Source organism: Vanessa cardui, chromosome 18 (assembly GCF_905220365.1).
Source record: "Vanessa cardui chromosome 18, ilVanCard2.1, whole genome shotgun sequence".
Lineage (NCBI taxonomy): Eukaryota > Metazoa > Arthropoda > Insecta > Lepidoptera > Nymphalidae > Vanessa > Vanessa cardui.
The window spans coordinates 5,964,293-5,978,583 of NC_061140.1; the positions used below are offsets into that span (position 1 = coordinate 5,964,293).

A 14,291-nucleotide genomic window follows, 5' to 3' on the forward strand; every position below is an offset into this window, starting at 1 on the left:
ATGTATAGATACGGCCCTGTTACTCAATAAACGTATAGATTACCTAATTTTCGTACACGGTATAGCAATTAGAATGGTTTTACAACGTTTGCTTAGGAGGGAAGTCACAGTGTGTCAACAAATCTGATCGTCGTCTGCGGGACTGACGGCGATTGTTTAACTTAAATCGAAAGACCATCGTGTTTATGTACATTCTTTACATCATACACTGAATAAGAACGCAACTTATTTACACAGCGAGCCTGAGAAAAATTAATCATCGTATCCGTAATTACTTTGATCTTCAACGTAAACACGTCGAATTTAACGATTATTTAAGTTAATCTTGTGAATCTTAAGATAATATTAAATTTACCGTTAAACTTACAAGCTACCATGGAAATTTGGACATGGAAATTATTGCTATGATTTCATTTGTTTTTGTTTGTTTTACAGATGAACACAAAGCAAGAACCGCTATGATTTTATAAGGTTAGTAAAACTATTATATACTGGCATGTTATATCAAGTTTTAGTATTATATGTCTAGTGGTTATCGCGGGTAACTTTGATGAACACTGGACAGATGGCTCAGGTACTCGTAGTTATTTGTTGGGTATTAAGTACACTTGGCACCAGTCAGTCAGTCTTAATTGTGGAGTGTTATTCTAGTGTAAATGCGTAATTCCAACGAAATAAACAAACAATATTTGTAACGTTGTTTTTATTGTATTATATTTTGGGGATGCCCACATTGTATGACGCGCCATAGCCATAGCACAGTGTGAAAATTACAATTTTTTGCATTACCTAGCAGTGGTAACGTAGTGGCCTCTTCTACCTTTGAGAAAATTTGGAGCATATTCCACAATGCTGTTCCAATGCACCAACCTGCATTGCATGATACACATGTAAGTTTCCTCACGATATTTTCCTTCACCACCAAGCATAAGATGAATTGTAAACACAAATTTAGCACATGAATATTCATGAAAAATTTAGCACATTAATAGTGCTAGTCTGGGTTTCAATCCCCAATCATCGGTTAAGATACACATGTTCTAACCACTGATCCATCTCTCTGTGATCATCTCTTGTGCGGAAATTAGTTAACTATTATAATAGTTCTATCTAAAATCTAACTTTACACGACGTGAGTTCGCCCTAATAAGGCGTGAATCGTGGTGTTATAAATTATCTGAAACCTGTTTACTTTGACTGGTTATACATAAAGCCTTAACAGATCGCAAATGACAGACGGTTCTGACACAGAATCGGACCGGTTCCGGTAACGTTTAACGGCTTTGAATAGAACAAATGACGGGTGAAGTTTATCATAAACGTGAAGGATCGACTATTCTAACTGATCATAACACCAAAGAGTTTCTACGATTGGTTAAATGAACATTTAGATCGACTGTAAATGAATATTAGTACATATATAATATGTGTTCATTAAAATTGAGTTAAATAGCAAAGTAGCTAGTAGTCGCCCGCGGCTTCTTTTGCGTTTTATGGTGTTGGTTGTCATGTGTCAGGTAAAAAAGTAGCATAAAGAGTTCAACTTTGCTTCAAACAAAATTTCATCAAATTCGGTTCAGCGGTTTGGTCATGAAAGAACGACAGCCAAACAGACTGAAATAATAATGAATATAGATTTGTAATAAACGAAGATGTTTTATTGAGCTAGCATTGAGTCGTTATTTAAGAATATTAATGAAAAGTAAACACTTTTTTATGCAATACATTAAATACATAACGTAAGAAATATTTACCAACGCAAGAACGGACGCACATATATATAAACACAATTACAAGTATAAAAAAAAAACATTATTCATAGTACCGATTGTGACGAAAACAATACTTTATTATTGTTAAAGTTATGTACATTTCCTTTGTTAATTAAGTACTCGAAAACAAACGAACGAATTTGAATGAAACTCGTTATAATCATTCACTCGGTCAATATCGTCACTCGAATGCCTGCGGTCAATAAAATAGACACACAAAAAAGTTCACGAGTCTGGCTACTGCTTTGTACGAGATAAAAAGCTTCACACAAATTAACGATTGAATCGAATAATCAAAAGATTATATTAATATTTGTGAACAGACTCATGATTACAATCTGACGGAACGAATGAAGGAACAAATACAGTAATTGATACGAGATGGTTAACGAATGACATATTGATGACACAGTTCCGAGATCTTGTTACCGAACGTATAATTTGTATTACAAATAATGATACGTATGCATAGATTCGTCGAGTATTTTACTTATATACTTGTGCCTAGGATATAATTAGAACTTACGGCAAAAAAAATCTTAACAAAAGATCGTCAGATAACTTCATTTAAAATTTTATTGTCGGGCAAAGAATGACTTTGAATAGGATCTAATTTTTTTTTTTTTACAGTATACATTGGCGGACGAGTATATGGGCCACCATAGACAATGATGCTGTAAGAAATATTAACTATTCTCACATCGTCAATGTGCCACCAACCTTGGGAACTAAGATGTTATGTCCCTTGTGCCTGTAGTTACACTGGCTCACTCATAAACTCACAGGGCGTATTTCGCAATTTGCCTCGCTTAAAATTGGTTAGTATTATGCATGTGTCAGAAGCATGTAGACGATGCTACTTCCCTGTATTTTAAACGTACATGACAAACCACTGAACATTGTACCATAAAATCTATCGTATCGTAATTTAGAGAAGGTTCTAACTAAATAATATCATATTATATATTTTAATTTTTAATATCGCAACGCATCGCGTGGCTAGGTCTGCCAGTACTTATACCTAGTATGTACATTTTGCCTAGTAACTTTACGAAAGGTAACTCCATTTCCAGTCTTTCTCTATTGACTTAAAGTCACAACTTCGTTTTCGGTCAATTCAAATAAATATGACGTAGTTATTGTCCTGTTTTTTTTTTCATTTTATATGTTAATGAGTGTATATTTTTCAAAATGATAAGGGTAGGTGATTTCGAACAGATAGGTGGATTGGAAATGGCTATTGGAGGTTGAGTTCAATCCAAGTTTCATCTTAGCCCATCTGCTTTTTAAATTTCTACCTACATAGAATTACTAAACATAGAATATGTTCTATATAATATTTAGTCATCAGCGTTATCCGTGATAGCGTGAACTTTGACGGTGAACGTTCACCTCTGTCATCAGATTAAAAGACAAAGCATTGGAAAGGGCAAAAGTCATTCCATACAATATGCGCGATCTTAATTGACCGGTCAGAAATTAGTTACATGTGGCTTCACAGAAAAAAAAGAACGAATGCAGTTCAGACGCAGGATCAACGACTTTACTTTCTTTCTCAAGCTGGGAAAAAGTAAGCCTAAAAGACTGGTCTAAGACCTCTTCCCTCTGCAGCTTAAATATGGCAAAATTTTATTGAAAATAGGCATATGTAGCCTCACGATGTCCATTCACCGCCAAGTACGAGATAAATCATTAACACAAATTAAGCTAGTAGATATTCAGTGGTGCTTATCTAGATTTGAACCCGCAATCATCGGTTAACACTGGGCTCGGGTACTACTTGGAATGCTACCGATATTGTTCCAATACTTTACAACTTTCCATTAATCTGACGGGACAAGTAATGTTACTACGAGGCAGTAAGAAAATGTCAGTGAAACACACTCCAACACATTACTCATATCAAACATGCTATATGTGTTATTTGATAGATTGTCTATGTTTTTATCCATAATAACCTTAATAACTGTTGACTGGGTAATCCATCATTCAACTGGTCAGCTACCATTCTAGCTACTGGTTACGATAAAAGATCTATTTATAAACCGGTGATCACACGCGGCTCCCTGTTTCTATATTACTTCTATAGACTACTCATTATACAAACTTGCGTGAGGAAGTTTCAATCGGTTTTCAGACAGATGTAATTGTTAGGTGTATAGTATACAGTCATAGTATTTAATATGTGCGTATCTCAGGTTTATTATTTTTTACTTGTATTTTAAACTTTTCTTTTTCATTAATTTAGTTTTTATTTTTTTCCGTCTTCATAAAAAAATTCAATTTGTCAAATAATGTAACAAAATTTACCTTACCTTTTTGCAGGTATATTTTTTGATGTTGATTTTTTGATTGTCATATAAAATGAAATAGCATAACTCCCCTAACTTTAAAATGTTATAAATGTTTGTGTCATGATATAAATAATAATGGGAAAAAAAAACGATGTAATGAGAAACCTGTAATATTATATAGGGTAAGTTGTCCGTGACTAGCCACTGAGCCAACTCAGCTTATATAGCTTATTAGTACACTGTACAAAAACTTAAAATTTCAATAAAATGCATTATAAAAAAATATCCTTGTATATATCCTCTAAAAATGTTTCCACTTATTTGCGCGCTTTAAGCTCTCTGGATTATATTATGTCAAGTTATCTTCAAGCCAATTGACTTATTATTATTATCTCTGGTAAAATTCAATCACAGATTAGTAAAGTTAGTTTGACAATTAAAATAAAATTTGTCAAAGTTAGCCTAAATGAAAACGACGAAGTTGATATATAAAGTCTCAATCTAAAAATAAAAGAATGATTAGTGGTTCTTACATTGTTATTATGATACAGACATAATAGTATAGTGCATCCCTATCAGTAGAAAACATTACGTTACGTTGATATTATCGCGGTGTGTCCAACCGCAAATAGTGAGGCATTAGCCACGCATAATTCTAGGCACGCGATCGATGTCATACGTGGACGCTACAATATAACGAACTAAGCACTAAACGCGATGGCTTTAAAACTATTCACGTTATAAAACAGCGCTGCAGCGTCGCTTGAAATCAAAAGAAAACACTACGTTGGCGCGAGCGATCGCAATCAGAGACGCGTGCGCCGCGCCGAGATGGAGCATGCGGTTTTTTCATATAATCCATCTGTTGGATAGGCAATAATTGACCAGATACAACTACGTCGTCTTAGGAGGAAATGGCTGGGACTATAGTTGAAACGCGGTATCATTACAGACCTCGTTCGTAATAAGATAGATGCCATACAAATATGGTGGAATTTATATCATCAACATTCCTCTACACTTTATCGTTTAATTCTCATACTCGAACATGATTTGCAAATATACACTTGTAAAGATTTCGGTCTTCGAATCGATGTTTAGTCGACACGAAATCTCGAAGAAGGTCACAGGGTCACTTCTTAAGCGCCGAAGTACACGCGTATTGTAACAATTGTTCCACGAATAATGAAACCACGGTAATGGATCTTTGATTATCATTTAATAGACGAGAATGATAAATCAAACTCTGGTTAATCGAGGCGTACACTATTATATTGCTATTTATATACAAAAATCGTTTTTGCCAGCTTTTTGATTAACATTCATATTAGATTCTTGTTCGAGCATGTTCATTGATTAATGACACTTTCTTGTAAGACTGCAAGACCCTTCTAATAAAGCATACGAACGCAGCTTTGATGTGACGCCGACTGACTAAGAGGTAAACAACATTCCACATACATATCATACAGTACATAACATCACATAATTATATAAGTGCATAAGAAAACGATGGAATTATTGACAATTTTTTTTTATAACTGTAGTTCAAGACTAGTAAGCTAAGATTCAATGAAACTTCTATGAAATAGAAATTTAAGAGAACGAATCCCGAGAATTCAGTGAAACTAATGTCAGTTGATTTGATTTGATATGTCGTTTGTATTACAGAGTACCATTACAATTGTCGTCCGAACGCCAGATGACATTACGGACTTGCCACAGATTGCAAATAAAATTACCGTTTGCACGCATGGCATGTGTTACATCTAATGTGGCAATTTAAAACTGTCGCTTTGCTTTCTCTGACAAAACTCGATCGATACGTAAACACGAGGCATGACTACAAAGTTTTTAACTTTTCTAATTGAACGGGTACTTTCTCATCAGATCACTAGAGTTTTATAGTTGAAACTGTTTAACGTTTGCAATTTTATACACAAAATAACTTGCTTTGAGCTTGAAGAAGTCTGTAAATAGAATTTTATAAATACTTAATATATATATTTTAATATTTAAATGTAAGTTGAATTACCCAATACACTATCTTATTATTTATATATAAATACTTCTAAAAATAAATAAATAGTACTTGTATTGACCTGAAATGTTACTAGGACGACACTATGTTTCTGACACCGAAAAAAATCGCAACATCAACAAATAAATGTCGGCTTTTGTTAATTTCTCAAGTTGTCAGAAGATTATTATTGACCATTATTGTTACCAACTTTGGTATGACATTGATGGTCATTGTTAATGACCGTGTTAATATTTTTATCTATATCTATCTGACCTTTCGTTTTAAGTCAATTGGTAATGTTTAAGGTCAATTTGCTTTCTTCAAATAAAAAAAAAAAACATTAATTTATTAAAGTTTTATTCACAAGAGTTAGATGCGCATTTATTATTTGATGTCACTGGTGAAATGTATTTTCCCGTTATGTGTGTATACTATCATTATTATTTTTTAATCTGTGAAAATCAATACTTAGCTTCTCGGAACAATTATATCTATTCAAACTTTATGAAAGCGGTCTGCTCGTATAAACCTTTGGAATCTTTATCGAATTAATGTCTCAGAGCTCATCTCTAAGAGGATTGAGTTTGCTTTTTGAATATCATTAAGCGATGAGTGCAGTCTCATTTCGTTCTCAGTATATTCTGAAGGCTTAGAACGGTATGAGTCGAGATGACCCAGTGGCTAGAACGCGTTCATCTTAACCGATGATTGCGGGTTCAAACCCAAGCAAGCGCCGCTGATTCATGTACTTAATTTGTCTTTATAATTCATCTCGTACTCAGCGGTGAAAGAAAACATCGTGAGGAAACCTGCATGTGACAAATTTCTTAGAAATTCGGCCACATGTGTATTCCACCAACCCGCATTGGAACAGAGTGGTGGAATATGTTCCAAACCTTCTCCTCAAAGGGAGAGGAGGCCTTTAGCCAAGCAGTGGGAATTTACAGGCTGTTGTTGTTGTTTTTTTGTTTAGAACGGCAATAGAGTAAGGTATTTGAGCGTCATCGGTGTGACGTCAATAATTGTCTAGGTCTAGCGATCCACCCCGGCTTCGCACTGCAATATTGATACTTAATATTCTACAGGTTTTTTCCTTATTCTTTACTATATTGTCTATGTATATTATATACAAAACCTTGCTCTCGAATCACTCTAATAAATCTAATAAAAATCATATGCGGTTGTGTAATTTTAAAGATCTCACCATACATAGGGAAAGACAGCGGTAAGCGACTTTGTTTTATACTATGTAATGATGATGGAAAAATTTGTCAAACGGTTCATCTATTAGACATGCACTGTCATCGGTTATTCTATGTTTATGATTCCGTAGACTGACGCTATTTTTTAATATTACAAGTGCCACAGAAGTAACAACTACTTGCTGGGATAACACAATGACTGAATAGTTAGTAATTAAAACAAGTAACGAATAGTATGAGAATTTCTAATAAGAAATATTTCAAAGGCTTGTAAAGCGTCACGCTTCATTAGAGATCGTTAATGACAGTCATAAATATGGTTCCGTATTATACACGAGAAATTCTCTTGGTGTTTTGTTACGTTCGTGTTTGTATTTTTAAATAATTACACATGATTTATAAATGAAGATACGTGATATTAGAGTATTTTTAGTATCAGCTAAAAAACTCTTTTATCAGGACAAAGGTATTCTTTATAAATAAATACTGGTTAATACCAAAAACACCAATTATTTACTTGGTGGTAGGGCTTTGTGCAAGCCCGCCTGGGTAGATACCACCCACTCATCAGATATTCTACCGCTAAACAACAGTACGCAGTATTTTTGTGTTCCGGTTTGAAGGGTAAGTGAGCCAGTGTAACAATAGGCACAAGGGAAATAGTATCTTAGGTCCTAATATTTCTTACAGCGTCATTGTCTATGGGTAATGGTGACCAGTTACCATCAGTTGGCCTATATGCTCGTCCGCTAATCTATTCCATAAAAAAATATAATTGTAAAAAAGAATACAACTTTAATATTTATAGGGATTGTGAAGACGGATACTGTATTGACAGTGACTATTATAAAAGAGTTATTTTTGCCTTTCAGAGATGGTTTTTGAACCAACGCGATCCATTTATATAATATCTGTGTATATTATTTTAGCCAATACGATCATTTTAGGATTTTCTATCTAACAGTAATTATATAATAATATAAAGCCGCTGGTTTTTTACGCTCCAATCTCGCACAATTTTATCCCTCGGGGGTCGAATTAAATTAAATACATTATGCCATTTCCCGATACTCAAACTATCTCCATACCAATTTTCATCTGAAATGGTTCAACGGTTTAAGCATGAAGAAGTAACAGATAATTACTTTCGTATTTATAATATAAGTATAAAGCAAAAATTATCATGCATAGTTGAAATTAAATTCCTGTATATGCATTCTGAAATATTCTCATACCAATATAAAACAAACTTAACAATTACCGACTAGGATAAGCTTCTGCATCTCTAAGATAGTAGTATTGCATATATGGATGGTGGGAACAGATGCAGAGATAATAGAACACATTGATTGGTAAATATTATCGTAGAAACGGAGAGTCAGCGTCAAAAAGAGGAATACACAGACGAACAAACATTTAATATCTACATTGTAGAATACATTCCTGTCGTACGCTTAGATCTTTTAATTTACAAAACGCATTTTATAGCGATTTTCATCAATAACCCGACCGATTCGAGATGTAGGTTTATATGTATATCAAAGTAGAGAAAAGCCGAGCTTTTCAACTTTCATAAGTAACAAGATTTTTCTTTCTTATATTTCAATCTCGTTCTTTATACTAAATTGTATAATGTCCAATGTACCTGTGTGAAGCCAGGACATATACGTAGTATTCGTGTGCACAAATAAGGGAAAACTTGACAGCTACCTTTGTCTCCTCAATTCGTCAACCGACTTCTTTTTTCTTATTTCGTTATTCCATGACGACCTTAGTATTACTAAACATATGCTCGAAACATAGATTTTTGTATATGTATTAATAATTTTCAAACATGAACATAATTATACTAATTAAAAATCAATAGTATATATCAATACGTTTTCACTACTGACTGAATAGATTACACTATTTCTTTAAGCATATATTTTTGTTAAACAATAATATCTATATCATTATTAGACATGCATAGTCATAATCTTGTTTAATTTTAATGCTTCAATCTGTATACAAAGTTTTGCTACACTGTATGAGAACAATTAGTTATTCATATACAACAAAAGGCTTACATCACAATGGGTATTGTGTACATATTTTTGAAGCTGACTGTACTAAATGTCTTGTTAGCTTATAAGAGTGAACTTGCATTAATTTATCAGTCTGCGATAATGGACTAGATACCTTAAAGATCTTGAGTATGTGTGCATTAGCGTACAACATAAAATACGTTTCTTACATACGTAGTAAAAGCTAAGCTCGAAGGAGTGAGCCGGGGGTCTGAGTAAAGCTATAAATAATAATTCAATAGCTAAAACCATTCTGAAAATCTTTTTTTAATTGAATTTTGTATCTATGTTATTGGCTACTATGAATGCAATTATGGGTGGGTATTTTCATCGAAACTAGATTTAAAAATAGGTATATTTGTGCGGAAAATGTGCGATCGTTTGAACGTGAGATGGGTCTTCTGAAGTTGTGGTCGTCACTACGAGATAGAGCACGGATAACCATCTCTCCATCGTCAATCACCACCAAGTTTAGGTGTAAAATCAAAATCTATAGTTTCTGTGAATTCGAAACGCAACACAAAAATACAGACGTCGAAAGCTTACATTAAATGAAATCAAATCAAGACAAGGTCATAGGTTTCTAAATTCCTGAAAATCTGATGATAAAACGCGAAGTTTCCCTGGCAACCCACTAGATTACATTCTATAACGTTCAACCGATCGCTTAAATGAACACAAACAAGAATATAAACAAGCACAGTAGCTTTTTGTTATTAATAAATGTAATTTTATATAATACATACATACAACTAATATCCTTTTGATAAGAATATGAAAAAGTGTGTTTACAAAATATACTAAACCAGTTTTATCCGGTTTAATTTCAAGTCCAAAGCAGTTTATTATTCATTCAAAACGTCTTCAATATATTGTAACAAACTTGTTGCTATTCTTAATACGCATCCACGCGTCGGCGGAATCCCGCAATTAAAACATCTAATGACTCTATCTAAATCTAGCCAATCAACTATGTAGGGTTGCCAGATGTTGGCCAATACTTGGGGGTTCAATGGTTTATATTAAAACTAACCTCGAACATTAGAAATAGACATCTTACGTCTTTATATATATTTGTTTATTTAATCTATAATTAAATTAAAATTAAGTCTCTTTAATTGCAGAACCGATTTTGTTAAAATTTGCAATTGAGATAGATCGCCTTTTATTGAGGAATCACCTTTTATAGGAGTCGAGATGGCTCAGTGGTTAGAACACGTGCATCTTAACCGGTGGTTACGGGTTCAAACCCAGGCAAGCACCGCTGTTTCATGTGCTTAATTTGTCAACACAAACACACATTTCATAGAAATTCTGCCACATGTGCATTCCACCAACCCGCATTGGAACAGCGTGGTGGAATATGTTCCAATCCTTCTCATTAAAGGGAGAGGAGGCCTTTAGCCCAGCAATGGGAATTTACTGGCTGTTGTTGTTATCGGGGGGAAATTGGAGTTAACGGTTTATCTAACATATTAGATACATTTTGACAAACTTCGCGCGAAATTAACCGCAGATTCACCTTGTAATAAACATATACTTTAGTCAAGTGAGCTCTTACGAGTACTCTCTTCGTTTTCAAGTGTAACTGGTTAATTAAATATGAAGCAACATCCGGACAGATTTTATATAGATACAGATTCAAAACCACAAGTAATTCAGTAGCCATTAACACTAATTGAGGTACATGTAAGTAATATTTACAATGAAATCGATATATCTATGTCAATTTATAATTGTAATTACCATTGGTTTTCAATAAATCGAGCCAGCTAATTTTATAGAAAATGATGATTTAACATATCGATATTATGTAATTTTACAGATTAATGTGTGTTGTTTTGATTATTGTGTGTTTATACAAGTTTTTAATTTGATTATCTCAACAGTATTAATAAGAATTTTAACAAAAAGAAAAACCATATAAATATGCACTAAAAAGTAATAAAAATAATTGCGTATTCAACGTATTTTTAGAGTCATATGGATACCATCATCAGAACTGGACTAAATTAAAATGGGACCACACGGGAAGAACTCAACAATCATAAAAAAAATACAGACCTCCTCCTTTTTGAAATCGGTTGAAAACTAGCAAACTCGGCCTCTCTTTGCTGCTACGTTTTAGACTGTGATGTGGGTTATAAATTAATGATATTGTACGATAATCAATCAATCAATATAATCAATAAGTCAAAATATTTAGCGATTTTCGTGTGATGCGTGTTAAAAAAATCTTTTTAGTGCTATTATATTACCTATAGATTATTATTTTGACTTACCGTACATTTATTATCGTTCGAAAATGCTAGAAAGCATCAAAAAGCAAGCTCTTTAGACTCGTTTACATACATATATACCCTGTACGTGAATGGATATCCTTCCCAAGCCATGGTAACTAATAAAATCGGAGCTAACATCTCCATAATGATGTGACATCACTGACACTTTGGTGGATGTGAATACGCACAAATAGAGTGTCCGAATTTTTTTATGGTATAGGTTGGCGGACGAGCATATGGGCCACCTGATGGTAAGAGGTCACCACCACCCATGGACAATGGCGCTGTAAGAAATGTTAACTATTCCTTACATCGTCAATGTGCCACCAACCTTGGGAACTAAAATGTTCCTTGTGCCAGTGGTTACACTGGCTCACTCATCCTTCAAACCGGAACACAACAATACTGAGTACTGTTATTTGGCGGTAGAATAACTGATGAGTGGGTGGTACCTACCCAGACGGGCTCGCACAAAGCCCTACCACCAAGTAAGATATCTTTCTTACTGCTTTGAAAGATATCTATCTCAATTGTCTTCTATTCGATTAAAGTTATTGAATATCTTCACCCTTATATAGCACAGTTATAGAAAGAAAGAAATATTTATAGTTGTATGATATTGGCCTATATTGGATTGTACTATAGTATAGTAAACACAAGTTCACTCTCCTACTAGGTTACTTCTTTCTTCTTATTTTCAAAGCGCTCGTTCATTTGAGCATCGATTATGATACTGAATACTTTAAAATAGGTAATTTCTAATAGCATATAATTAATTTACTTACATGCCGGAAAATGTTCTCAAATGAACCGTTAGGATAAAAGTCCCACGTGATTACATACTTTGAAGTATATTTATGTCACAGGAACGCGTTAACTATGTTGCTGATAAATATCGGTCTATTATGAAACGATTATATCGGATATTGAAAACTATATTAACACTAGCGACCCGCCTCGGCTTCGTGTGCAACGCTTATACTAAATTTACTACAGATTTTTTCTGGTTTCTTTACTATATTGTCCACGTATATAAAACCTTCTTCTCAAATCACTCTATCTTTGAAAAAATCGCATCAAAATTCGTGGCGTAATTTTAAAGATATAAGCATACATAGGGACAGACAGCGGTAAGGTACTTTTGTTTTATACTATAAACAAAGATTTGAATTTATTTTGCGTTGAGTTATATACCCAGGTTTATCGGCTTTTCTGATCAATGCTTTTTTTTAATCGTTAAATCTGTCCCACTACCCAAGAAGGAAATACCCAATAAAGTAATAATAAATAAATAAATATGGGACAACATCACATACATTACTCTGATCCCAATGTAAGTAGCTAAAGCACTTGTGTTATGGAAAATCAGAAGTAACGAAGGTACCAAAAACACCTAGACCCAAGACAACATTGAAAACTAATTAATTTTCTACATCGACAGGGCTGGGAATCGAACCCGGGACCTCGGAATGGCGAACCCATGAAAACCGATGTTAACATTACTCGACCACGGAGGTCGTCAAATTTTCTCTATTGAGAAATGTTTTACCTATTGATATTTTCATAGGAATATTTTATTTTTATTTCATAGAGAAATATTGCTACGAAAAAACGTTTAAATGTAAATGTAAGAACTGCAGCCCTAGGTCATAGATGTATGAGAGAATTTGCATTCATCTGTATGTCCTAAGATCATTAATTACTCTAACAAGACAAGCGACGTCTGCACATCGTCAGGGAATAGTAACAAATAAAACGAATACTATATTTGTGACCCTGTACATGTCACGTTGTTAGGCTAAGGCTTTTTGAGAAGAAGTTTTTCGGAGCATATTCCATTTGGTCCAATGCATGTCGGTGGATACATACGAGTATGTGATATAGTTTCGTCCATAATATGCAGCATCCGTGAGCATAAAAGATACTTGCCCAAGGTGAATCCGCAAAATTCGCTTAAGATGTACGTGTTTTAAATAAATAGCAAAACTATTATTGGGTTTTCTAGTCTTATTAAGATGTCTTCTTGACCGCTTTCGGTTACGGCAGCTCTTTCCAAGGGAAACTGTCTTTGCAGGAGACATCATAGTGTCAGGAGATATTATACTCTCATATAATGGAAAGGCAAATACGGGAAAGAATTCCAGCGGACGACGTCCGATGCGCTGCCGAGAATTTTTAGACAAACAAATCTTTTTGCTGGACGAACCCAACTCCCTCCTCTTATAACCTAACCGAGGCATATTGCGGGTCGGTATCGCGAGCATCTTCGCGTTTGCACTCCCCTTCCACTTACCATAAAGAGTGGAGTCATAAACCTCCCCGGAACGTATAAAAGTTTAATCTTTAATCATTTATGAGATTATCAGCATTCAGGCTAGATATTATACACTAACGAGGCAAAACTTACAAGTAATCCTAATTGTTTATAAAGTTCATTTTAATTTGTACCAAAAATAATCCTACTAAAAGTATTTTTATTACTTCTCGAAATTTCTTTAAGGCTTGTTTTCCCGACTACGTCTATAAAAATATATTGACTACAAATATTATAACTTATGAAGTTATTTATTGTAAATGGTCTATAAACAAAGATTGAGGATTTGTAATACCACGACGCATTGGATAACAATCGACAAACAGTTGCAAAGAAAA

The 14,291-nt window shown here is 33.9% G+C and overlaps 1 protein-coding gene across 1 annotated transcript in view; it reads left to right on the forward strand.

Moving 5' to 3' along the window:
• The window catches only part of LOC124537331, a 68,534-nt gene that overhangs the window by 20,628 nt on the left and 33,615 nt on the right, over positions 1-14,291 (forward strand). The window contains exon 2 of the mRNA XM_047114147.1: positions 436-471. The gene's annotated coding sequence lies outside the window, so the exon portion shown is untranslated. The remainder of the gene's footprint in view (positions 1-435; positions 472-14,291) is intronic.